This window comes from Mesoplodon densirostris, chromosome X (assembly GCF_025265405.1).
Source record: "Mesoplodon densirostris isolate mMesDen1 chromosome X, mMesDen1 primary haplotype, whole genome shotgun sequence".
In the NCBI taxonomy this organism is placed as follows: Eukaryota; Metazoa; Chordata; class Mammalia; order Artiodactyla; family Ziphiidae; genus Mesoplodon; species Mesoplodon densirostris.
Window position 1 is genome coordinate 89,336,493 of NC_082681.1, and position 24,784 is coordinate 89,361,276.

The window sequence follows — 24,784 nt, forward strand, 5'->3', positions numbered from 1 at the left end:
CTCCACCCATCCTCTGAACTCCACACACCCTTGAGGAGAGTGCCGGGGCTAAGAGCTAAGAAAACCAACCCAAACCCCAAAGCACTACCTGAATACAAAGTTAAGGCGGAGGACTCCTTCAAGACAGGAACGCAGGAGAATATACCACAAAACTTTACTACCGTTGGTGCCGCTGCACACCCCAAAGCCTTCCTAAAAAGAAAGAAGGGAGGGGCAAATGCCTACGATTGGTGGAAACTCATAGGGGCACCCCAGTCTAGGACAGGGGCCTCAGCAAAAAACGTCAAGAACTTGTGCGGGTACTCTAGAGCGAGGTTTCTTGGGTGCACCTAGCTGCCCCACTGGGGACCTCACGTTCATGAGGGTCAGGACCGACAGCGCTAGCTGGGCAACCCGAGTGGGTGGGGTGACTTGCCTCCTGCCCGGCTAGACCCAGAGAAAGGGTGTGACTATCCTGAGGGTGGAGTTACTTAAAAGGGACAGGCGGACACTAGAGGATAGTGAAAGGAGGTGGAGAAGGGGGCTGCTGAGACCAAGGAGGGAGAAGGGAGGGGGTGGGGCGGGGCCCAGTGTGGAGAGCTCTGGTCTTGTCCCTGGCGGCAGGCTCCAGAAGCAGCAGGTACGACTCAATCAAGTTCAGTTCCTTATTCTCAAAGAGGCTTGCAAGCACACCGTTTGGTCACCTATCCATTTGCGTGTTAAGCTGAGGGAGGGTGAAAGGTATGCGGGAATTGGGGGTGGGGGCTGTATAGTAAGGGAGGAATAGGGAAGGGGAAAAGAAAGAAAGCTGGCAACTGAAAAATATTTACAGTCCTAGCTCTCCATGGTAACAATGTGACACTAGCAAGGACAACGAAGTCACAGTATCTTCTCAGGGAGGAGACTAAGAGCAAAGGAGAATGGAACTGGGGGCATTTTCTAGCAAGAGATAAGGGAAGAAGGAGGAGATGAAGGAACTGTGAATACAGAAAGATTCTTTCTAGTCTCCCAAATACCAGACCTCTAAGAATAGAGTCCTCAAACCCCTGAGATGGCCTCTCTTCCAGGCATTGTGGAAGATCCCTGTGGAGCTGAATCCATAGCAAATCAGCCACATTTCCAGGATTTCTTTGCCCTTGCTTGAAAGTCCCTCTCTAAACGATTTGATAGGAGGCCAGGAAGTCACAGGCAACCACAGGCCTTTTTCAGTGCCTCTTTGCTACCACAGTTCTTTTAAAGAGGAGGAAAGAGGGAGAGAAGAAACAAAGCAGAGAGAAGGAGGGAGCAGAGAGACAGGAGAAATAATAATAGCTACTGTGTATTCAGCACCTAATATGGGCAAGTCACTAGGCCAGGTGTTTTTACATTCATCATTTCTCATTTATTCCAGATAACAACCCTGGAGAATAGGTGCTATTATATTCTCCAAGCCCCTCCTTTATTTTTTTGGCCGCCAGGGAATTCCCAAGCCCCCTTTTAAAAATAAGAAAACTGAGGTTCACAGCCCAGTACTTCCCAACACATATATGCCCACTCGCTTGATATTGCTGCCAGAATGTCTCTAATCGCCTATTTTCTTATTCCACCCCAAACTCGGTTATTCCTCCTGTAGTTCACCTGAATGACATCACCATGTACCCCAACATCCAAGGCAACACTCTGGAACTCATCCTTTAATCTGCTGTGATCTGGACCCTGCCTACCTCTCAGGCAGCAGAGCTTTTGCTGATTTCCTGGGCCTTGCCTGTATTACAAATCACTGAGAATGCCAGGTTATTTCCATTCTCTATGCTTTAGCTCACTTTTCTTTCTCTTTCTCAAATGGCCTAAGTTCTCTGTCTACCTCCTTGAAAGGACTAATTCAAGATCATCTCCCCTCCTGACTTAATTCCTTCAGGCAGAACTAACCATCGCTTCCTCTGTGCCCTTCTCTACCTCAGGGCACATATTTGTTGATATAATTGCTTGCCCATACTAGACTATAAAGTCCCTGAAGTTAGGCACAAGATGTTATCATCTCTGTAACCTGAGTGCCAGGTATTATTATTAACAATAATAATAGTTATTGACCATTAACTATGTGCCAAACTGTTCTAAGCCATATGTGTATACATATATACACTTATTGAGTATATATATATATGTAGGTTTTATATATCACAGCTAATTACAAAGGCAGGACTTTTCTTTATATTCTTTGCCTCTTGACACATCAATAATCAGCAAGTGGCCATGTAAGTCACAGGCAAGGGTATGGGGGAACACGTATGGAGAAGTAGAAATTGAGATCAGTTTCCCTCTCCTTCCAGGAAGCAACGCAGACTCTCCTTTGTATTAGCTTCCTTAAGAAATAAATCAAACAGCGACCTGCAATACCTTCAATGCCTTCCATCAAACCCGAAGGCTTAAGGAGACTGCCTGCTTGAAGTAGAAGCCTGTACTTTCCTCTTTATAACCAGTCAGATGAGGGATGTAAGAGTTAAATTAAGTAGGGAACCAATGAACAACAGCTAAGAAATATGCAGATACCCCAGGTGTCAGGGCCCAAGAAACGCTGTTTTTCCCTTTCCCTCTTCCTCCTCTTCATCCTCCTGCCTCTTCTCCTCCTTTTCTTGAAAGCCAGCTGACAGACTAGTAGGGTGGAGCCCAGTGTGAGGGCTGGAGGGAGGGGAGGAAAAGCCTCAGTAAGAGGACTCCACCCTCCCCGCTCCCAGTAGAACAACAACAAAAGAGAAGTCTTGGGGAGCTGGAGCTGAGAGGAAGGTGGGGCAGAATAGGGTGAAGTGAGGAAGGGAGGGGAGAGCATGGGAAGATAGGGGCCCAACAGGGTAGAGCTGGTCTGCGGAAGTCAAGTTGTATATAAACAGAAAAGCCTGCATTCTTAAGTCACTGTTGTTCATGGAACAAAAAAAGTGTAGCTGAAAGTAGCACATAGCTCAGATCTAATAGGAAAAATATTGCCCTCCTCACCTGCTTTCTTCTTGTTCTGCAGTTCCCCAGAGGGAATATTCCCCCTGTGAGCTCAGCTAGAAGGAGACCTTTCGCCCCTCTGCTAATGTTGAACAAGTGTTAAGTTCCTCACACATGCCAGAAGACAGTGCTAAGTTCTGCCAGCAAAGGATAAGGATATTTTAGAGAAGGAAATTCAGTTAGCTGAGAAGAAAAAGCCTGGAAAGAGATTGTTGGAGAAAAACAATGACTTAGCTTACAAACTGTACAACCTTGGGCAAGTGACCTCACTTCTCTAAAAGTCAGTTTCCTCACCTATTTCTTTTAAAGGTATACTGCTAGTACTTCTCAGAATTGTCAAAAGATTTAAAAAGTTGCAGAGGTGGCTTTACAGTGAAATTAATGAAGTTTGAGCTTCGAGGCCCTTCATTTGAATGGTCTCTTTCCAAGACACTGAGAGTGATCAAACTATGTTTTTCTTAAAGAGGATCCCCAAAGTTGTATAAGCTTCAGGCCCCACAAGTCCTGGATCTGCCCCCAATGAGATTATAGCCTACAAAACACAGTACCTCACAAAAAGAAAGCACTCAAGATAGGATAACTATTATTCTTGGCAATGGCAGCTCTTAAATCTACTAGCTTTAGATTGCGTCCCTTTCTGGACACAGATATTGGGAACATGCCTCCATGTTTCCCATAACTCCCATACTTATATATATGAATAACTTATAAAAATTAATAACTAAACTGCTTGCTTGAGAGATTCAGAGGTATGACTAAATTCACCTTAGGAATGGCCAGTGGTCCAGGAGCAGGTGACCAGGCTTTGAAATTCTCTTGGAAGAGCACTATCCTAGCCAAGCTCTAGCAGGTCTGCTACCATCCACAAGTTTAGTTGTACCTCAGGCTGCTAACTTTATGAGCAGAGCTTGACTAGGGGTGAGTATGTGTGGGGTGTGTGTGTGTGTGTGTGTGTGTATGCATGGACTTTTCACACTATTTAGACCCTAGATGCTACCACACCTATAAATTGGAGGAGGGAAGAGGCTTTATAATCAACAACCAAGCCAAAGCAGAAAAACTGGGATCCTCAGCCTCATCTGCAGGAAAGGAATAACATCCTTGGCCTGGTCCCAAAAATGTATATTCCTGAGTCAGGGAAGGATTCTACTGAGTATACAAGAAAAAGGCTTGCATTCTTGCTTTCATATTAAACAAATAAATATACAAGATTGTCTAAGGAAATGTATAAATAAGACAAGAACTTCTTTATTAATGAGCTGGATTCAGAGAGGCACCAGGGCCCTGCAGCCCTCCCCCGCAAAGCAGACTCATGATTATCATCCTTGCATTACCACAAGTAGCTCCCACTTTCCTAACAGATGGGCTGTGTCCATCTACCGCTGTCCCCCAAACCAGTGGGAGAATGGCTTTCACCCTACAGCCTATTGTGGTCATATCATTTCCCTGAGAAAGTAAGAGGGAGAGAAGAAAGAAGATGGGGAGGATGTCTTCAGTGCTTTCTTAAAACCTTTCTATTAACATACCTATTGAGGTATTGCACCTTTATTCTTTCCTTCCTCTGCTCTTTGTTTGTCCAAATGGCCCTGTATTGTGGTAGCTCTTTCCTCCCAAGTCAATACCACAAATTTAGTTGTAGCAGCCTACCATTAAGCCACAATGACAGGACATTACCTTTTCAGGTCAGGCTAATAGTGAATTTAAAAGTGTAAGGCAGGCAGATTAGCAGTGGTAGTTCACTTCATAAAGTGAGATAAATGGTTTGATCTGGGAAGTGAATCTATAGTATGTCATGGGGATATAGGCAACTACACCTGTTTACATGGTATAAACACATAGCTGAAATGATCAGGACTATGTGAAGCACAGGTGGAAAAATATACACAAATATGATGAAAATAAAACACTGGAGCCATACACTAGAGGCAAGAGTTAGTCACCCCAGCACAGAATGTTGTTGTAGGAAGGGCCTGAAGAGATAATTTCATTCAGCATTTTTCAACATGTCTTAGGCATAACCTTAGTGGTATGAAAGATTATCTTAAGCAGTACAGAGTTAACTATTTTCTAATAGTACGCATGTATTTTAATGGTTGCCTTCTATTTATGGGGAGTTAGACTGGCTTTCTACTTATGGTAGTGCTATTTTTGATGCATTTTTTTAGTAAAATAAGTCAGTTTATTTAAGGAAGCATACTAAGTAAATAACAGTACAGCTAATACTCAGATATGGTCTAAATCATGAAGGTGAAATGTAAATAACTGAACTTTAGCAAACAATGATTGAACCCAATTATCTTCCCAATTCAGGAGCTCCTTTATTAGACACTTTGGTTTAAAGGAGGGTCTAACCCTCAAATAAAAAATGTATAGCAATCCTGCCTCCTCCTCCTCCTATACCCATGACAGAATTGCTAATATAATATGTAAGTTTTCCACTGAGTTTGGATGAAACCTTATATGTTTTTGAACACACTTCTACAGCAAGTTTTCGTTGAACCTCCAGTTTGGGCTAAGGGGGTCTCTTCAAGCCCTTAGAGCACGCTGACATAATTCTTTCATAAGACTCACCACATTATAGTATGCCTATCTTTTTATATGGCAGTTTCATTCATTTGACTGTCATTTCCTTGAGGTTAGGAGTTCAATCATCAGTAGTTCAATTATCTTTATATTTTTAGCTCTTTGCTCAGTACTTGTCATATAACAAGTACTCAATAAAAGTTGGTGGAATTGAGTAATTTAGAGCCACATGTCTCAGTGTAAATTGTGATTTTACCACTTGCTAGCTGTGTGACCCTGAACAAGTTATTTAACCTATCTGGGCCTTGGTGTCCTCATCTGTAAGATAGGAATAATAATAGTACCTATCTCATAAGATATTGAGAGGATTATGTAATTTAATACATATACATATAACATGCTTAGAACAGAACTTGGCACAGACTAAGCACTATACAAAATTTTGCTATTATTATGTTGAACTAAATATGCTTTTTGAAATTTCTACCTGTGCATCCTGGGACTGACCCATGGAAAAACAAAGAGCAAGTCTACTCCTTCTTCCATGTCATGGTCCCTGAAATGTCTCACCTTCTTTTCCCTCCCATAAACATCCCTGATTGCTTAATCCATCCCCTGTATAATATGGTTTCCATACTTTCAACAACCTGTTTTCTTGGTTGGTTACAGCAAAATGATCAGAACTCCCAGGCTAGAGATGCTGTCTCACAGAGACCAACGTACTTCCCCATATTGTTTACCAGGTAAGCAAGTGCAAGGATGAGTATATCTCTATTACCAGAAAAGCAGAGATGTGGACAAAGGAAGCTCATCCCAGGTTTAAATATAACAATGAAAAGTTGGAAAGAATCTGAATGTTCACAACAAGATGTTGGGTAGCTAAATTATAGTGCATGCATATGACGACAGAGTTATTCAAATTTAAGGTTTTCAAATATTCTCAGTGACCATGGAAAACATTTGTATAGTAATGTTAAATGTAAAAATAGGACACAAAAGTACACTTACACTATCATTTCATTTTTTGTTCAACATACATGCCACACATTTTTACCACAGAAATAAACACATTTTAGTATTAAAAAAGGATAGCAGTAGAATTATAAGACAATTTTTTTTAATTTTTCTATAATGAGCATGTATTGCTTTTATAATTGGAAAAAAATATTTGAGTTGGATGTCGAATTAAAGTTGTAGGTAGTTGAAGGATTATGGGAAGTTTGTTTCCTTTTTTATACTTTGTTTTCTAAATTTTCTATAACAAATTTGTACTATTTCTATAATTAGAATAAAACAACTCAGATGAATTGTTTGTAAATCAGCATCTTATCATGACCCTCACTTGCCTGAATCACATCAGCTTAAAGAAAGGATACTCAAGTAGCACGTATATGTAATACTAGTAATAGGAACCACTCACATCATTTCTTACCTAGCTTATCAAAATAAACTCCTAATTAGTCTCCCTGTCTCTACTTTTGCTCTCATGCACTGAAGCTAGGATCGATTATTCCAAAATCAGAAATTTCTCAAAGGTATCTTATTGTCCTCAAGATAAAAGCTAAAACCTTTTAGTGTGACCTACAAGAAAGGCCTTCATAAATGTTTCATACATTTTTCCTAGCCTCATCTCCTCAACCAGGACTTGCCATCTGCTCTGGCCAATGCTTTGCAAGCCAAAGTACAGGAATTCTGGTTGAATGTCCCTTTTCCCCCTTATACATTTGGCAGAACAATTTTCCTTAGTAGCAATAACCACAATTTTTAATTGGGTATGTTGTGCATTTGTGTGATTACTTTTTCTTTACCTGTCTCTCCCACTAGACCTCTTTTGGGTTTTTTTTTGGCCATGCCATACAGCATGAAGGACCTTAGTTCTCCGACCAGGGATCAAACCCATGTCCCCTGCATTGGGAGCGCAGAGTCTTAACCACTGGACCACCAGAGAAGTCCCTAGACTTACTTTTTTGTAAAGGCAGAATCCAGGTCAATTTTACTCTCAGATGTAGTCCACTGCTTGGAAGAGAATAGATGCTCAATGAATATTTGTTACCTCACTGACAAGCTATCTGAATAATATCCTCATCTTTTTTTTTTTTTTTTTTTTTTTGCTAAGTGTTCATCTTTGACTCCTCTCCTCTATAAAGGTCCTGAATGTGCCTGGATGGCAAGGGGTCATAGTAGTGGGGGGTAGGGTAAAGTGGAGTAGGTGTTTCCCATTCATAATAATTGGGTAAAGAGCTTAGGGCTGAAATTAGTCTACATTGCTGTAATAATAATAATAACAACACATATGAATGGTGTATAGTCACTCTTCCAAACACTTTACCGGTAGAAAGACATTTAATTCCTGCAACAATCCTATAAGTGCCATTATCCTTATTTTACAGATGAGGAAATTAAGGCAGAGAGAACTTAAGTAACTTTGCCAAGATCACATATCATATCACCCCTTTTAGTTATCCTGATTTTATCTGGATCCAAAGAACATGGGACAAGCCTCAGTATCCTCAGAAATAGGTTCTAGAGATATGAGTAAGAACCTGTTTTAAACCTGCACAAGTTTTGAACAGGGAAGTCTCATCTAATGACCCCAGTAGGAATGAAGCAGGAGACACTATTCCATGGTGACCAAAAAAGTCATTTGTTGTGGAATTATTTTTGCATTATGAATTTGCTTTAAAATTAGTCCGGACAATTCCAGCCAATATTATTGTTCTCATTTTAGAGTATCAGAAATGCACAGTATTTGTGAAAAAGTGCCTTGCACAGAATCAAGATTTTGTGACAGCATTTAAAACTCCAGTATATCATGATTCTCACATTTGAGTGTGCATTAGAATCACCTGGATATCTTGTTAAAAACAGATTGCAGGGCCCCACCCCCAGGGTTTCTGATTTAGTAGGTTGTGGGTGAGACCTAAGAATTTTCATTTCTAGCAAGTTCCCAGGTTATGCTGATGCTGCTATTCTGGGGACCGTACTTGGAAAACTAATGGTCTGAGTTTTGCTCATTAAGGTAATGGGAACATATACCCTGCTATCCCATATTGCCCTACAGGTGTTAGAAATCAACAGTTGACTGATCCATAGGAAGCACTTTTTGTTGATTTTCAGAACAAAGAATGCTTTCTATAGTTAATGAGTTTTTTCCCATTTTATAGAAGCAGCTAATAATAATGACCACCATATTCTGAGTACCTACTGCACTGCTAAGCACTTTTTTAGTCATTACCTCATTTACTCCTCACTACATCACTGAGATTCTCATTTTGCCCTGGGTAGGAGCTGAAGGACCACTGATGAAAAAGGTAGCTGAAGACAAAGGTGGCTCTGAAGAACACAACTGGAGAGACTAAATCATCATCATCATCATCATCATCATCATCTAACATTGGTGGAGCACTGTGACAAGCCCAATACTGACTTTATTTAATCCATGCAAGCATGCTCAGAGTTAATATCCCAGTCTTATAGCCAAGTACATGCCAGAGTGTGCGTGTGTGTGCTTAACCTCTACTGTTTCCCAATGCTCAGTCTCAGGCTTTTTAATTCACCCATTTTGAATTGGGTGGATGGGGAAGACAGCAATGTAAATGGGAGAAGGAGAAGTACTGGAGAGAGGCTGGAGGTCAGTGGGCATCTCTAGCATTGGTTTAAACCTGGATATCCATGGATTCTAGCCTTATGATAGCTAAGGATCATATTTTTTGGAGGTTATTTTTAGTCTGAGAAAAAAATGAGTCTGGTAGCTTTAGCAATGGCCCATTCCCCAGTTGCTAATACCTGGGGCTTAGAGCCACTCAATATTAATCATCTGTCTGTCTGCACAGAACTCCTGGCAGACACATTCCTCCTGTGGGAGAAGCTGTAATAACTGGCCACTCACCATTTGTGTTTGATGATACTCATTCTTCAGAGAGGTCTCCAAACAGCTTTAGATTCCTTCAATAGCCTATCACAGGCAGAGCCTAAAAAAATCACTTGGCCAAGGCTTCACATTCCCTAAAGACATCAAATCTCAAATTTGCCTTTATTGCCAAATTGCAACATTGAAAGATTCATCATATAAATTCAAAGGTGGAGCCCATGATTGGACCACACTTCCTGTGATACACTATTTTCAATATTTATACATAAAAAATTTTAAAAATCTTGTGAATAACATTGAATTATGCATGCTTATTAAAATGTCATTTTGTTTAATGTGATAATTTAAAACATACCACAATTTTGCAGACATTTCTGATATTTCATTTAAAAATATTCTGAGAATTTCAACAAAAAGAAGTAAACCAGTTTCCTTTGACTGCTGTGAGGTCTGGCCCCATGTAGACCCCCTTCCCTAAACTGACTCTAGATTCTCTAATCCCACATATTTACTCTGTTAAAGTGAAAGCTTAACCTAATCCTCACAAACCCTTTTACATTTCTGCAAACCTGTATAGAGAGCTTCTGGAGAGGAGATTCCCCCTCCCCCCCCAATTTATCTAGGGTTAAATTAAAAGAATTAAAAATTTCCTTGGCCTTTCAACTTTCCTTACTATTTATGCCTAATTACAGTGAGACTAAATAGCAATTATGTGTATCAGTAAACATATGTTAGATTAACTTTTACATTCTAGTTTGATTATGTTACTAAAACATTATGAGTCTTTTTGATCTTCAGAGCATTTTGCTCAGGTAGAATGATGATCTGCTTGTAATAAAAGGGAAAGATTATTGGTTTTAAGATGAGACATTGGCAGTATGTTTATTGCTAGCTTTGTATATAGGACACAGCCAACTTATGAGTTCTTACCACAGAACATGTTTTGAACCAGAAAAAGGATTGTTTTCATCAGACCCCAAAATATATCTTCTACTGAGCAGGACACTTTGCTTTCCATCACTCTAACCCAAAATCTGGGTTCAGGTCCCAGAACTCTAGCCTAGGTATATCACCTCACTACTTCTGTTTTTAGCAGAGGAGAGTTTGGACACTATCTGGTACCTCAGACACTTACAGAGTTCTAAATCAATTTAAATCAAAGCATCAAGGTTCTTCATCCCTGCCCCCTAGAAACAGGTTCCCTTTGGATCCTCTCTGTACAGATACAGGCACTGGTACTGGTTTTCCTTACTGCCGTTGGTATGTGATGCGAGTCAGATGATTCTGCTTCTTACTAGGACAACTGCTGCAATGGATGATCAGTAGTCTTATTTCAGACCCAACTGATTGTTGGGAGTCTGCCAATTACATCGCTAGCAGTGATTTCACTCCCACCTGGTCTGCAGCAAGTGACCCCAGCTACAGCCAGGGACCTATAAGCTGGGACCTCCTACCCACCATCCATCTTTCTTCAGTGTACTGTCCCTTTCTCATTCATCTCTCTCCATATTACCAATCCTAATTTACTTCTTCCTTTCAATATTCTGCCTGTCAGAATATCTGTTAACTCCAATGTTGTTTTCTTATCTCAAAGGCATAATTCCCTCTGTTCAGAAAGTTCAGTAAAATCTCCAGAAGTAGAGTCTACTAGGCTACTGGGAGGGACAGAAATTCCCTCCATAATACTTTTTGTTCTAACTCTTGGGTCCATCGAATATCATCAGACTTTTAAAGGTACAATTGAAGAAGACATGGAAGAATCCTGGATTCTACAACCCCAGTTAGTTAGAACCTGGAGCAATTAGCCTTTAATTTAGTTCTACTGGATTCTATCAGGAAAACACTCCCAATAATAAACTTTTCCATAGCACCAGTGTTGTAGTGGAGATGTTCTGGTTTCTAATGGGCATTCTACATATGAAATCATTGCCAGGATGCGGCTTACTACCGTTGAGTATGCCTCCAAGACAGAAAATCATCATGTACTAATTTTTGCTATCAGTTATGCTCTTCAAATAGGCAACACATACATTCACTACCATTGTGAAAACCATTGTGCACAAGTTCATATTTGTTTGGCACATACTATTTGCTATGGGAGAGAGATTTGAGGTATCAAGGAAGATCAGAGAAAGCTTACCTGAGGTTAGGTAAACACTAACTAGGCCAAGAGGGAATACACAGGAAGAAGAAATATCATGGGCAAAGGCCTGGCAGCATTAGGGTCTTAAATATAGTGTTTTATATATGTCCAAAAACCCAAGAAGCCAGAGAGGTTGGAGGAAAGTGAGTGAGAGTAGTACACATTGAGGCTGGAGATACAGGAAGGGGCCAGACTATACAGGAGTTCATAGAGATCCTAAACAGTTTTGTTTTTCTCCAAAGAGCCACTAAATATTTTTAGCAGAGGAGCAACATAATCAGATATGTATTTTGAAATGTGTCTTTGGCTGTAGTGTGGAGATCAGATTGGAGGGGGCTGTGGTAAATTAGGGGAAACAAGTTAGGAGGTGCAGGAGTTCAGCAATAAATTATTATAATTTAGATCATAGCTTAGATTATACCTTAGGTAAAGGCAGTGAAGATGCAGAGACTCATACTGATTTTAGAGAAACTTAGGAGGTCCTATCAACAGAATTTGGTAAGGGATTTAACATTGGAGGTGAGGGAGACGGAAATGTCCAAGATGATTCTTAGAATTCTAACTTGAGCAACTGGATAGTGAAGTCATTCAATGAGGAACAATGTAAAAGAACCATGTTTAGGGAGGGAAGAGAATGAATTTAGTTTTGGATGTGTTGAGTTTGAGGTGCTTTGTGGCAATGCCAAGTAAGATATTGGACATGTGGGTTTCTGAGGAGTTGCATGCTCACTGTAGAGGATCTAAACCTTATAGAACACTGGTTGCTTCTGCAGACTTCAGTTATTGTTCTACTTTATATAAAAGTGTTTTTTCAGAGCTTCTACTTGGGGTTCTCTTCTAGCAACATTTTGCATTTAATTAGGGGAGATTTGTTTAGTTTGCAGCCAATTTTTTCTTTCTTTTTTCAAAACAACTTCTCTTGAATCCTCCAACCAACTCTTATTGAATTAGTCATCTCTAAAATAATGAGGACTTGGTCATTTAGCATACATATCACCAATGTAATAGTGGTAGTCTCAATTTGTTAGTTACGTTCTCTTGATAAGAACAAGAAGAGCAAATAATTATTGAGTGCTTAATATGTGATACATCTTATTTCATAGACTCTGGAGATTCCACAGTGAATTAAGATTTGCTCATTGTGTGCAAGAGACTCATAGTCTACTGATCAAACTGGCCACCTACCTCTGTCCTATAGCATATAACTTAGCAATAGTTATATTTCTAAATTGGAAGGCCAAGGACATGCATTGAGTACCTGTTATGTGTTAAATATGAAACTGGTATTTGAAATGTACTTGTGCATGGAAGGCAGTATAAAATAGTAGTTAAGAGGGTAAACTTTGGAGTTAGACTGCCTGAGTTCCACTCCTGGCTCTATGACTTGAGTAAGTTACTTAATCTCTCTGTGCCTCTGTTTCTTCCTCTGTAAAATGAGTCTAACAGTAATACCTATGTATAGTAGTTTGTTATGGCTGACATAACAAAGTGCCACAACTGTTGGCTTAAATAACATAAATTTATTGTCTAACAATTCTGGAGGCTGGGAGTCCAAAATCAAGATGTTAGCAGGGTTGGTTCCCTCTGTAGGCTGTGAAGGAAGTATCTATTCCAGGTCTCTCTCCTTAGTTTGTAAATGGGTGATTTCTTTCTATGTCTTTTCAGATCATCTTCCCGTTACACACATCTTTATATCCAAATTTCCCTGTTTATAAGGACACTAGTCACATCAGATTAGGGTCCACCCTAATGACCTTATCTTAAGAAATTACATCTGCTATACTGGGGGTTGGGACTTCAACATATGAAGTTTGGAAGGGGAGACACAATTCAACTAATAATACTATGTTATAGGATTATAGCAAAGATTTAAAAAGGGAATCCATAAATTACTTAAAACAATTCCTGGCACATTGTGCACACTCAATGAATGTTAACTATTAAGTTAACTATATTATTTCATTTAATCTGTATACATATGACCCATATTAAGTAGGTAATTTTTAATGATTAACACACTGAGACTCTATGTCACACAGCTATTTTTTGGTAGAGCCAGGATTGTAACCTAGCTCTGACTGATCTCAAACCTGATGCATGTTTCACTATACCATGAGGCATCATCAGGTGACTAGGTTGTTGTCTCTGTGAAACTGCCATAGAAATATTTTTAGATATGGTCGATGACTTCATGCATCAGTGTGAGCATCCCACTGTCTGTGGGTCTCTGATTAGCAACAGTAATTGGTCATATATATACTTTGTCATCTAAGATAACACTACCACCAGTTGACCCAGGCTAACAACAATATCATTGAGAATAATGGCCTAAGCAATGCAGGAAGAAATTTAGGTCCTCAAAGTCTATTTGTAGAGACTTTCAAGATGGTGGAGGAGTAAGACGTGGAGATCATCTTCCTCCCCATAAATACATCAAAAATACATCTACATGTGGAACAACTCCTACAGAACACCTACTGAATGCTGGTAGAAGACTTCAGACTTCCCAAAAGTTGAGAAACTCCCCACATGCCTGGGTAGAACAAAAGAAAAAAGAAAAAAAAAACAGGGGCAAAAGAATAGGGACAGGACCTGCACCTCTGGGAGGGAGCTGTGAAGGAGGAAAAGTTTCCACATACTAGGAAACCCCTTCACTGGTCAAGACGGGGCGTGGGTAAGGGGGAGGCTTCAGAGCCATGTAGGAGAGCATAGCAACCAGAGTGCAGAGGGCAAATCAGTGAAATTCCAAACAAAGGATCAGTACTGACCAGCACTCACCAGCCTGAGAGGCTTTCTGCTCTCCCAACGGGATGGTGGGGACTGAGAGCTGAGGCTTGGGCTTCAGAGGTCAGACCCCAGGAAGAGGACTGGTGTGGGCTGTGGGAACACAGCCTGAAGGGGGCTAGTGTGTCACGGCTAGCTGGGAGGGAGTCCAGGAAAAATCTGGACCTTCCAGAGAGGCAAGACACCTTTATTTTGGGGGGCACAAAGAGAGGGGATGCCTTACCTGTGGGCCCACAGAAGGCAGAGCACTGCCTAAGTGAGCTCCAGAGAAAGGCATGAGCCATGGCTATCACCTTGGACCCCAGAGATGGGCATGAACAGTGAACAATGCTGCCACTGCCAGCAAGAATCCTGTGTGCAATGACAGGTCACTATTGACACCCCCAGGAGTCTGTGAAGCAAGCTACTGCCAGGGTCCCGTGATTCAGGGACAAGTACCCTGGGACAACACACAGCATGCCTCAGGCTGTTGCAAGATCACAACAGCCTCTGCCGCCTCAGGCTCACCTCACATTCCAATTATGACTACCATACGCCTACCTACCCCCAGACTGAGTGAGCAAAAGAGCCTGAATCAGCCGCTGCTTTAACCCCTTCCTCTCTGGGAAGGGAACAGGCTCCTGAGGGTAGCCTACACTCAGAGGCAGGGCCAAAACCAAAGCTGAACCCCAGGAGATGTGCGAACAAAGAAGAAAAAGGGAAATTTCTCCGTGCAGCCTCAGGAGCAGGAGGTAAAATCCCCACAATCAACTTGATAAAGGCTGCAACTGAAGAATACATGAATAGACAACAAATGTTCCCAAAATTGAAGTGGTGGACTTTGAGAGCAACTGCAGACTTGGTGTGTGCTTTCTGCATCTAATTTGACTCTGGTTTTATGTTTATCTTAGTTTAGTATTTAGTGTTTATTATCATTGGTGGATTTGTTTATTGGTTTGGTTGCTCTCTTCCTTTATATATATTTATATATTTATTTGTTGTTCGTTTTTTTCCCTTTTCTCTTTTTGTCAGTGTGTATGTGTATGCTTCTTTTTGTGATTATGTCTGTATAGGTTTGCTTTTACCATTTGTCCTAGGGTTCAGTCTGCACGTTTTTTTGTTTTCATTTTTGTCTTTGTATTTCTTTTTGCTTATTTTTGTCTCTTCCTTTTCTTCTGAACCATGTGGCTGGCAGAGTACTGGTGCTCTGGCTGGATGTCAGGCCTGAGCCTGTGAGGTGGGGGTCCAAGTCTATGACTATGGACCACAAGAAACAAACCAGGCACATGTAAAATCAAACGGAAAGATCTCTCCCAGAGATTGTCGTCTCAACACTAAGACCCAGCTACAAGCAAAGGCCAGCAAGCTTCAGAGCTGGACACCCCATGCCAAATAGCAGGACAGGAACACAACACCACACATTAGAAGAGAGGCTGACTAAGATCATAATTAGTTCACAGACACCTGAAAACACACCGCTGGATGCAGTGCTGACCACCAGAAAGACAAGACCCAGCCTCATCCACCAGAACACAGGCACAAGTATCCTCCACCAGGAAGCCTACACAACACACTAAACCAACTTCATACACTGGAGGCTGACACCAAAAATAATGGGAAATACAAACTTGCAGACAGCAAAAAGGACACCCCAAACACAGAAAGTTAGACAAAATGAGAAAACAGAGAAATATGCAGCAGATGAAGGAGCAAAGGAAAAACCCACCAGACCAAACAAAAGAAGAGGAATTAAGCAGTCTACATGGAAAAGAATTCAACAGTAATAATAGTAAAGATGATCCAAAATCTCGAAAATAGAATGGAGAAAACACAAGAAAGGTTTAACAAGGACCTAGAAGAACTGAACAGCAAACAAACAATGATGAGCAACACAATAAATGAAATTAAAAATACTCCAGAAGGAATCAATAGCAGAATAACTGAGGCAGAAGAAAGGATAAGTGACCTGGAAGACAAAAGAGTGGAAATAACTGCTGCAGAGCAGAATAAAGAAAAAATAATGAAAATAATTGAGGAAAGTCTGAGAGACATCTGGGACAACATTAAATGCACCAATATTTGAAATATAGGGGTCCCAGAAGAAGAAGAGAAAAAGAAAGAAACTGAGAAAATATTTGAAGAGATTATAGTTGAAAACTTCCCTAATATGGGGAAGGAAATAGTCAATCAAATCCAGGAAGCACACAGAGACCCATACAGGATAAATCCAAGCAGAAACATGCCAAGACACATATTAATCAAACTATCAAAAAATAAATACAAAGAAAAATATTAAAATTTGCAAGTGAAAACAACAAATAACATACAAGGGAATCGCCATAAGGTTAACAGCTGATCTTTCAGCAGAAGCTCTGCAAGCCAGAAGGGACTGGAAGAACAAATTTAAAGTGATGAAAGGGAAAAACCTACAACCAAGATTACTCTACCCAACAAGGATATCAATCAGATTTGACAGAGAAGTTAAAAACTTTACAGAGAAGTATAACCTAAGAGAATTTAGCATCACCAAACCAGCTTTACAACAAATGCTAAAGGAAATTATCCAGACAGGAAACACAAGAGAAGGAAAGGACCAACAAAAACAAACCCAAAACATTAAGAAAATTGAAATAGGAACATACATATTGATAACTACCTTAAATGTAAATGGATTAAATGATCCAACCAAAATATATAGACTGGCTGAATGGATACAAAAACAAGACCAGTATATATGCTGTTTACAAGAGACACACTTCAGACCCAGGGACACATACAGACTTGTAAACGCATATGCAGAAAACTATAAGACATTGATTAAAGAAATTGAAGTTGATACAAACAGATGGAGAGATATACCATGTCCTTGGATTGGAAGAATCAACATTGTGAAAAAGACTATACAATCGAAAGCAATCTACAGATTCAATGCAATCCCTATCAAACTATCAATGACATTTTTCACAGAACTAGAACAAAAAATTGCAACATTTGGATGGAAACACAAAAGACCCCGAATAGCACAAGCAATCTTCAGAAAGAAAAACGGAGCTGGAAGAATGAGGCTCCCTGACTTCAGACTATACTACAAAGCTACCTTAATCAAGACAGTATGGTACTAGCACCAAAACAGAAATATAGACCAATGGAACAAGATAGAAAGCCCAGAAGTAAACCCACACACATATGGTCACCTTATTTTTGATAAAAGAAGGCAAGAATATACAATGGAGAAAAGACAGCCTCTTCAATAAGTGGTACTGGGGAAACTGGACAGCTACATGTAAAAGGGTGAAATTTGAGCACTCACTAACACCATACACAAAAATAAACTCAAAATGGATTAAATACCTAAAAGTAAGGCCAGACACTCTAAAACTCTTAGAGAAAAACATATGAACAACAGTTTTTGACATAAATCACAGCAAGATACTTTTTGACCCACTTCATAGAGAAATGGAAATAAAAACAAAAATAAACAAATGGGAACTAATGCAACTTAAAAACTTTTCCACAGCAAAGGATTCCATAAAGAAGAGGAAAAGACAACCCTCAGAATGGGAGAAAATATTGACAAATGAATCAACTGGCAAAAGATTAATATCCAAAATTTACAAGCAGCTCATGCAGCTCAATATCAAAAAAAAAAAAAAACAATGAAAAATGGGCAGAAGACCGAAATAGATATTTCTCCAAAGAGGGCATACAGTTTTCCAACAAATAATGAAAGGATGCTCAACATCACTAGGCATTAGAGAAATGCAAATCAAAACCACAATGAACTATCAGCTCATGTTGGTCAGAATGGCCAGCATCAAAAAATCTACAAACAATAAATGCTGGAGAGGATCTGCAGAAAAGAGAACCCTCTTCACTCTCAGTGGGAATGTAAATTGATACAGCCACTATGCAGAACAGTATGGAGGTTCCTTTAAAAAAACTGAAAATAGAACTACCATATGAACCATAAATCCCACTACTGGGCATATACCCTGAGAAAACCATAATTCAAAAAGGGTCATGCACCACAATAGTCATTGCACCACTATTTAGAATAGCCAGGACATGGAAGCAACCTAATTTTCCATTGACAGATGAATGGATAGAGAAGATGTGGCACATATATACAATGGAATATTACTTGGCCATAGAAAGAAATGACATTGAGTTATTTGTAGTGGGGTGGATGGGCCTAGTGTCTCTCACACAGAGTGAAGTAAGTCAGAAAGAGAAAAAAAAATACCATATGCTAGCACATATATATGGAATCTAAAAAGAAAAAAAAAGGTTCTGAGGAACGTAGGGACAAGGCCGGAATAAATATGCAGACATAGAGAATGGAGTTGAGGTCACAGGGAGGGGGAAGGGTAAGCTGGGACGAAGTGAGAGAGTGGCATTGATTTATATACACTACCAAATGTAAAATAGGTAGCTAGTGGGAAGCAGCTGCATAGAACAGGGAGATCAGCTAGGTGCTTTGTGACCACCTAGAGGGGTGGGATAAGCTAGGAGGGATGCAAGAGGGAGGGTATATGGGGATATATGTATACATATAGCTGACTCACATTGGTATACAGCAGAAACTAACACAGCATTGTAAAGCAATTATACTCCAAAAATATGTTTTAAAAAACTGTAGAAAACAGAAACACGTGGAGGCCAAACGATATACTACTAAATAATCCATGTATCATTAAAGAACTTAAAAAATGCCTAGAGACAAATGAAAATGAATATTCAACTATCCAAAACCTATGAGACACAGCAAAAGCAGTTTTCAGAGGGAAGTTTATTTCGAAACAAGCTTACTTCCAGAAACAAAATAAATCTCAAATAAATAATCTAATGTACACATAAAGGAACTAGAGAAAGAAGAACAAACAAAACTTAATGTTAGTAATGCAGAAATCATAAATATCAGAGAGAAATAAATGAAATAAAGACTTAAAAAGCAACAACAGAAAAGATCAATAAAACTGAATGCTGGTTTTTGAAAAGAAAAAAAAATTGATAAAATGTTAGCCAAATCATAATGAAAAAAAAGGAGGGAGTTCAAATCAATTAAAGAAGAAATGATAAAGAAATTATAAATGGCACCACAGAAATACAAAAGATCATAAGACATTATTATATGTCAACAAAATGGCTAAACTTTAGGTAATAAAAAATTCTTAGAAATGAACAATCTCACAAGACTGAAGCAGAAAAAAATAGAAAATATAGAACAAACCAATTTCTAGTAAGAAATTTGAATCTGTAATTAAAAGTACCTCAACAAACAAAAGTCCAGGACCAGATGGCTTCACAGGTGAATTCTACCATGCATTCAGAGAAGAGTTAACACCTATTTTTCTCAAAATATTCCAAAAATATTGCAGACTAATTCTATGAGGCCAGCATCACCCTGATACCAAAACCAGACAATAGGATCACAATAAAGGAACTACAGGCTAATATCAGTGATGAATATATATGCAAAAACCCTCAACAAAATATTAATAAACCCAAACTGACAATACATTTACAGGATCATACAGCATGACCAAGTGGGATTTATATCAGGTATGCAAGAATTTTTCAATATCCTCATATCAATCTAGGTGATACAGCCCATTATCAAACTGAAGAATAAAAACAGCATGATCATCTCAATAGGTGTAGAAAAGCTTTTGACACAATTTACCATGGGTTTATGATAAAAGTTCTTTAGAAACTGGATCTAGAGGGAACAAACCTCAGGATAATAAAGACTATCTATGACAAACCAACAACTAACATCATACTTGATGGTGAAAAGATGAAAACATTTCTTCTAACATCAGGAACAAGATAAGGATGCTGATCTCACCACTTTTTTTCAACATAGTTTTGGAAGTCCTAGCCACAGAGGAAAAAGCAATAAAATGAATCCAAATTGGAAAAGAAGAAGTAAAACTGTCAATGTTTGCAGAGGACATGATACTTTACATAAAAAATCGTAAAGACACTACCAGAAAACTACTAGAGCTCATTCATGAATTTGATAATGTTGCAGGATGTAAAATTAATATATAGGAATATGTTGCATTTCTATACACTAACAATGAAAGATCAGAAAAAGAAATTAAGGAAACAATCACATTTACCATTGCATCAGAAAGAATAAACTACCTAGGAATAAACCTACCTAAGGAGACAAAAACCTGTACTCTGAAAATTATAAGACACTGATGAAAGAAATGTAAGGCAACACAAAGAGATGGAAAGATATACCGTGTTCTTGGATTGGAAGAATCAATAATGCCAAAATGACCAAAATAACCAAGGCAATCACTATCAAATTACCAATGACATTTTTCATAGAATCTAGAGCAAATAATTTTTAAATTTGTATGGAAACACAAAAGACCTCGAATAGCCAAAGATAGAAGAGAAGGGCTGGGGAAGCCTAGACTTTACTCACAAGGAGTGCATGCATGCTGCCTTGCTAACAATCAGGACAGAGAGAGATTTGCACCAGTGGTTTCTGCCTTGTCGCACTTCCCCATCCAAAGTGGAAAACACCCTGACCCACGCATGCTACACCAGAGGCTGGTGCAAGGTCTGAGCAAAGATTCATTCTTGCTATGCAGAGAGAGATGAGGGTTGTCTGGGGAGTTAACCTGGAAGAAGCACAGAGGCCATTTTCAGCATGTGAATGGCACAGTGAGTCTGAAGAAGAAGCAATGGCTAAGAACTGGTGAAATCTTGGGCAGACAGGCTATGGGAGAGCACTCAATATAGGTATGCAGAGATACCCAGAGGACATGGTGTATGAGCTTGGTGGAGCCACAGAGCCCATTGTCAGCATGGTGCAGCAGGAGAGGATTCAGCAAACTTTGCCAGTGCACACATGGAGCAGTTCCACAAGAGGGCACAGTGGCTGAGCTCTGAATCTCAGGCAGACAGGCACTGGGCAGGAGTACACAGTAGTTCATTTCCTAGTGAGAGTGCCTTAACCCCACCCACTCAACAGCTTAGCACTAGATCTGGAGTAGACAGGTCATGGGAGAACTCTACCACAAAGGCAGCCCACATCTCAGTGGAAGTGGATCCACCACAATTCTTGTAGCCAAAATAACTCAACCCCCAACCTCAACCTATTCCACACCACAGCCTTGCACTAGATTTGGGACGAACACACAGAGAAAAGGATATAAATATAGGCTGCTTCTGAGCAGAACTGCGGATGTATACACAGGTGGCACATAGGTTTAATGTGAAACCATGGGCCTCAGCTGCTTCAGTAATCACCACCTTTGGGGCAGAGCTTTCACTCAAGGGCAATGGAGCCTGATAAAACCCAACCCTCAGGGCTTTTTCTCCAACAATGAGGAGTAGAACCCACCCATGAGAGAGTGGGGACAGTCTTGAAGTAGATAGGAAGTCCCACCACACATCCAGCACAAGCTCTAGATATTACAACACCAACTACACCCCCTATCAAAGGGATAACCGCCAGCACACTCAGCTTGGCTATCATACCAAAATCAGCCCTCACATTAAAAATACTGAACATACACAGTCTAGACAGGGGTGTTCCCACATAAAAACACCCATTCAAAACCACAGTAGACAACGGTTTCTCCTAAATTCATAGAAAGAAAGTTAAGTAAAATGAAAAGGCAGAAGAACTACTCCTAATTAAAAGAACAAGTGAAATTCCCTGAAAGAACAAATAATAAAACGGAGAACATCAGTCTAGTGGACATCAAGTTTAAAAAGGTGGTAATAGGGGCTTCCCTGGTGGCGCAGTGGTTGAGAATCTGCCTGCCGATGCAGGGGACACGGGTTCGTGCCCCGGTCCAGGAAGATCCCACATGCCGTGGAGCGGCTGGGCCCGTGAGCCATGGCCGCTGAGCCTGCGCGTCCGGAGCCTGTGCTCCACAATGGGAGAGGCCACAGCAGTGAGAGGCCCGTGTACCACAAAAAAAAAAAAAAAAAAAGGGTGGTAATAAAAAGCACAGGGAGATCAGCTCGGTGCTTTGTGACCGCCTGGAGGGGTGGGATGGGGAGGGTGGGAGGGAGGGAGATGCATGAGGAAAGGGATGTGGGAACAGATGTATATGTATGACTGATTCACTTTGTTATAAAGCAGAAACTAATAAAAAAATAGAAAAAAAAATTTAAATGAATGAAGAAAGATTATCAATAGAAATGCAGATCAGGAACCTACCTCAACAGAATAAGGGCCATATCTGACAAACTCACAGCAAACATCATTCTCAATTGTGAAAAGCTGAAAGCATTTCCTCTAAGGCCAGGAACAAGACAAGGATGTCCACTCTTGCCACTATTCTACAAAGTTTTGGAATTCCTAACCACAGCAATCAGAGAAAAAAGAGAAATAAAAGAAATCCAAATTGGAAAAAAAGAAGTAAAATTGTAACTGCTTGGGGATGATATGATACTATACATATTACATCCTAAAGATGTTACCAGAAAACTACTAGAACTCTTCAATGAATTTGGTAAAGTTGCAGAATACAAAATTAATACACAGAATTTGCTTGCATTCCTATTCACCAACAACAAAAGATCAGAAAGAGAAATTAAAGAAACAATCCCATTTGCCATCACAACAAAAATAATAAAATACATAGGAATAAACCTACCTAAGGAGGCAAAAGAACTATACTCTGAAAATTATAAGACACTGATGAAAGAAACTAAAGATATACAAATAAATGTAGAATTATATGATGTTCTTAGATTGGAAGAATCAACATTGTGAAAATGACTACTACCCAAAGCAATCTACAGATTCAAGACAATCCTTATCAAACTACAACTGGCATTTTTCACAGAACTAGAAAAAAAACTTCATAATTTGTATGGAAAGGCAAAAGACCCCAAAAATCAATCTTGAGAAAGAAAAAAATGGAGCTGGAGGAAACAGGGTCTGTGACTTCAGACTATACTACAAAGCTACAGTAATCAAGAGAGCATGGTACTGGCACAAAAAGAGAAATATAGATCAATGGAACAGGATAGAAACTCCAGAGATAAACCCACACATATATGGTCACCTTATCTTGTGTAAAGGAGGCAAGAATATACAGGGGAGAAAAGACAGCCTCTTCAATAAGTGGTGCTTGGAAACTGTACAGCTACATATAAAGGAATGAAATTAGAACACTCCCTAACACCATACAGAAAAATAAACTCAAAATGGAATAAAGACCTAAATGTAAGGCTGGACACCTTCAAATTCTTAGAGGAAAACCTAGGCAGAACACTCTATGACATAAATCAGAGCAAGATCCTTTTTGACCCAGCTCCTAGAGAAATGGAAATAAAAACAAAAATAAACAAATGGTACCTAAGGAAACTTAAAAGCAAAAGAAACCATAAACAAGACGAAAAGACAACCCTCAGAATCCGAGAAAATATTTGCAAATGAAGCAACTGACTAAGGATTAATCTCCAAGACATACAAGCCACTCATGCAGCTCAATATCAAAAAAACACACAACCCAATCCAAAAATGGGCAGAAGACTCAAACAGACATTTCTCCAGATATACAGATTGCCAACAAACACATGAAAGAATGCTCAACATCATTAATCATTAGCAAAATGCAAATAAAAACTATAATGAGATGTCATCTCACACCAGTCAGAATGGCTATCATCAAAAAATCTAGAAACAATAAATGCTAGAGAGTATGTGGAGAAAATGGTACCCTCTTTCACTGTTGGTGACAATGTAAATTGATAGAGCCACTATGGAGAACAGACTGGAGGTTCCTTATGAAACTAAAAATAGAACTACCATATGAAGCAGCAATCCTACTAGTGGGCATACACCCTGAGAAAACCATAATTCAAAAAGAGTCATGTACCAAAATATTCATTGCAGCTCTATTTACAATAGCCAGAACAAGGAAGCAGCCTAAGTGTACATCATCAATGAATGGATAAAGAAGAGGTGGCACATATATACAATGGAATATTGCTCAGCCATAAAATGGAACGAAACGGAGTTATTTGTAATGAGGTGGATGGACCTAGAGATTGTCATACAGATTGAAGTAAGTCAGAAAGAGAAAAGCAAATACTTTATGCTAACTCATATATAAGGAATCTAAAATATATATATATATTCAGAAGGACATAGGGGCAAGACAGAAATAAAAATGCAGACCTACTAGAGAATGGACTTGAGGATATGGGGAGGGGGAAGGGTAAGCTGGGACAAAGTGAGACAGTGTCATGACATATATACACTACCAAACGTAAAATAGATAGCTAGTGGGAAGCATCCCCATAGCACAGGGAGATCAGCTCGGTGCTTTTTGACCACCTAGAGGCGAGTGATAGGGTGGGTGGCAGGGAGGGAAATGCAAGAGAGAAGACATATGGGGACATATGTATATGTGTAACTGATTCACTTTGTTATAAAGCAGAAACTAACACACAATTGTAAAGCAATTATACTCCAACAAAGTTGTTAAAAATAATAATAATAATAAAATTTAAAAAAAAGAATCAAGAAACATTGAAAATAAACTAAC

The 24,784-nt window shown here is 39.5% G+C and overlaps 1 protein-coding gene across 7 annotated transcripts in view; it reads right to left on the minus strand.

The window, feature by feature from the left end:
* The window catches only part of KLF8 (KLF transcription factor 8), a 346,775-nt gene that overhangs the window by 69,793 nt on the left and 252,198 nt on the right, over positions 1–24,784 (minus strand). The gene's annotated exons all lie outside the window — the stretch shown is intronic.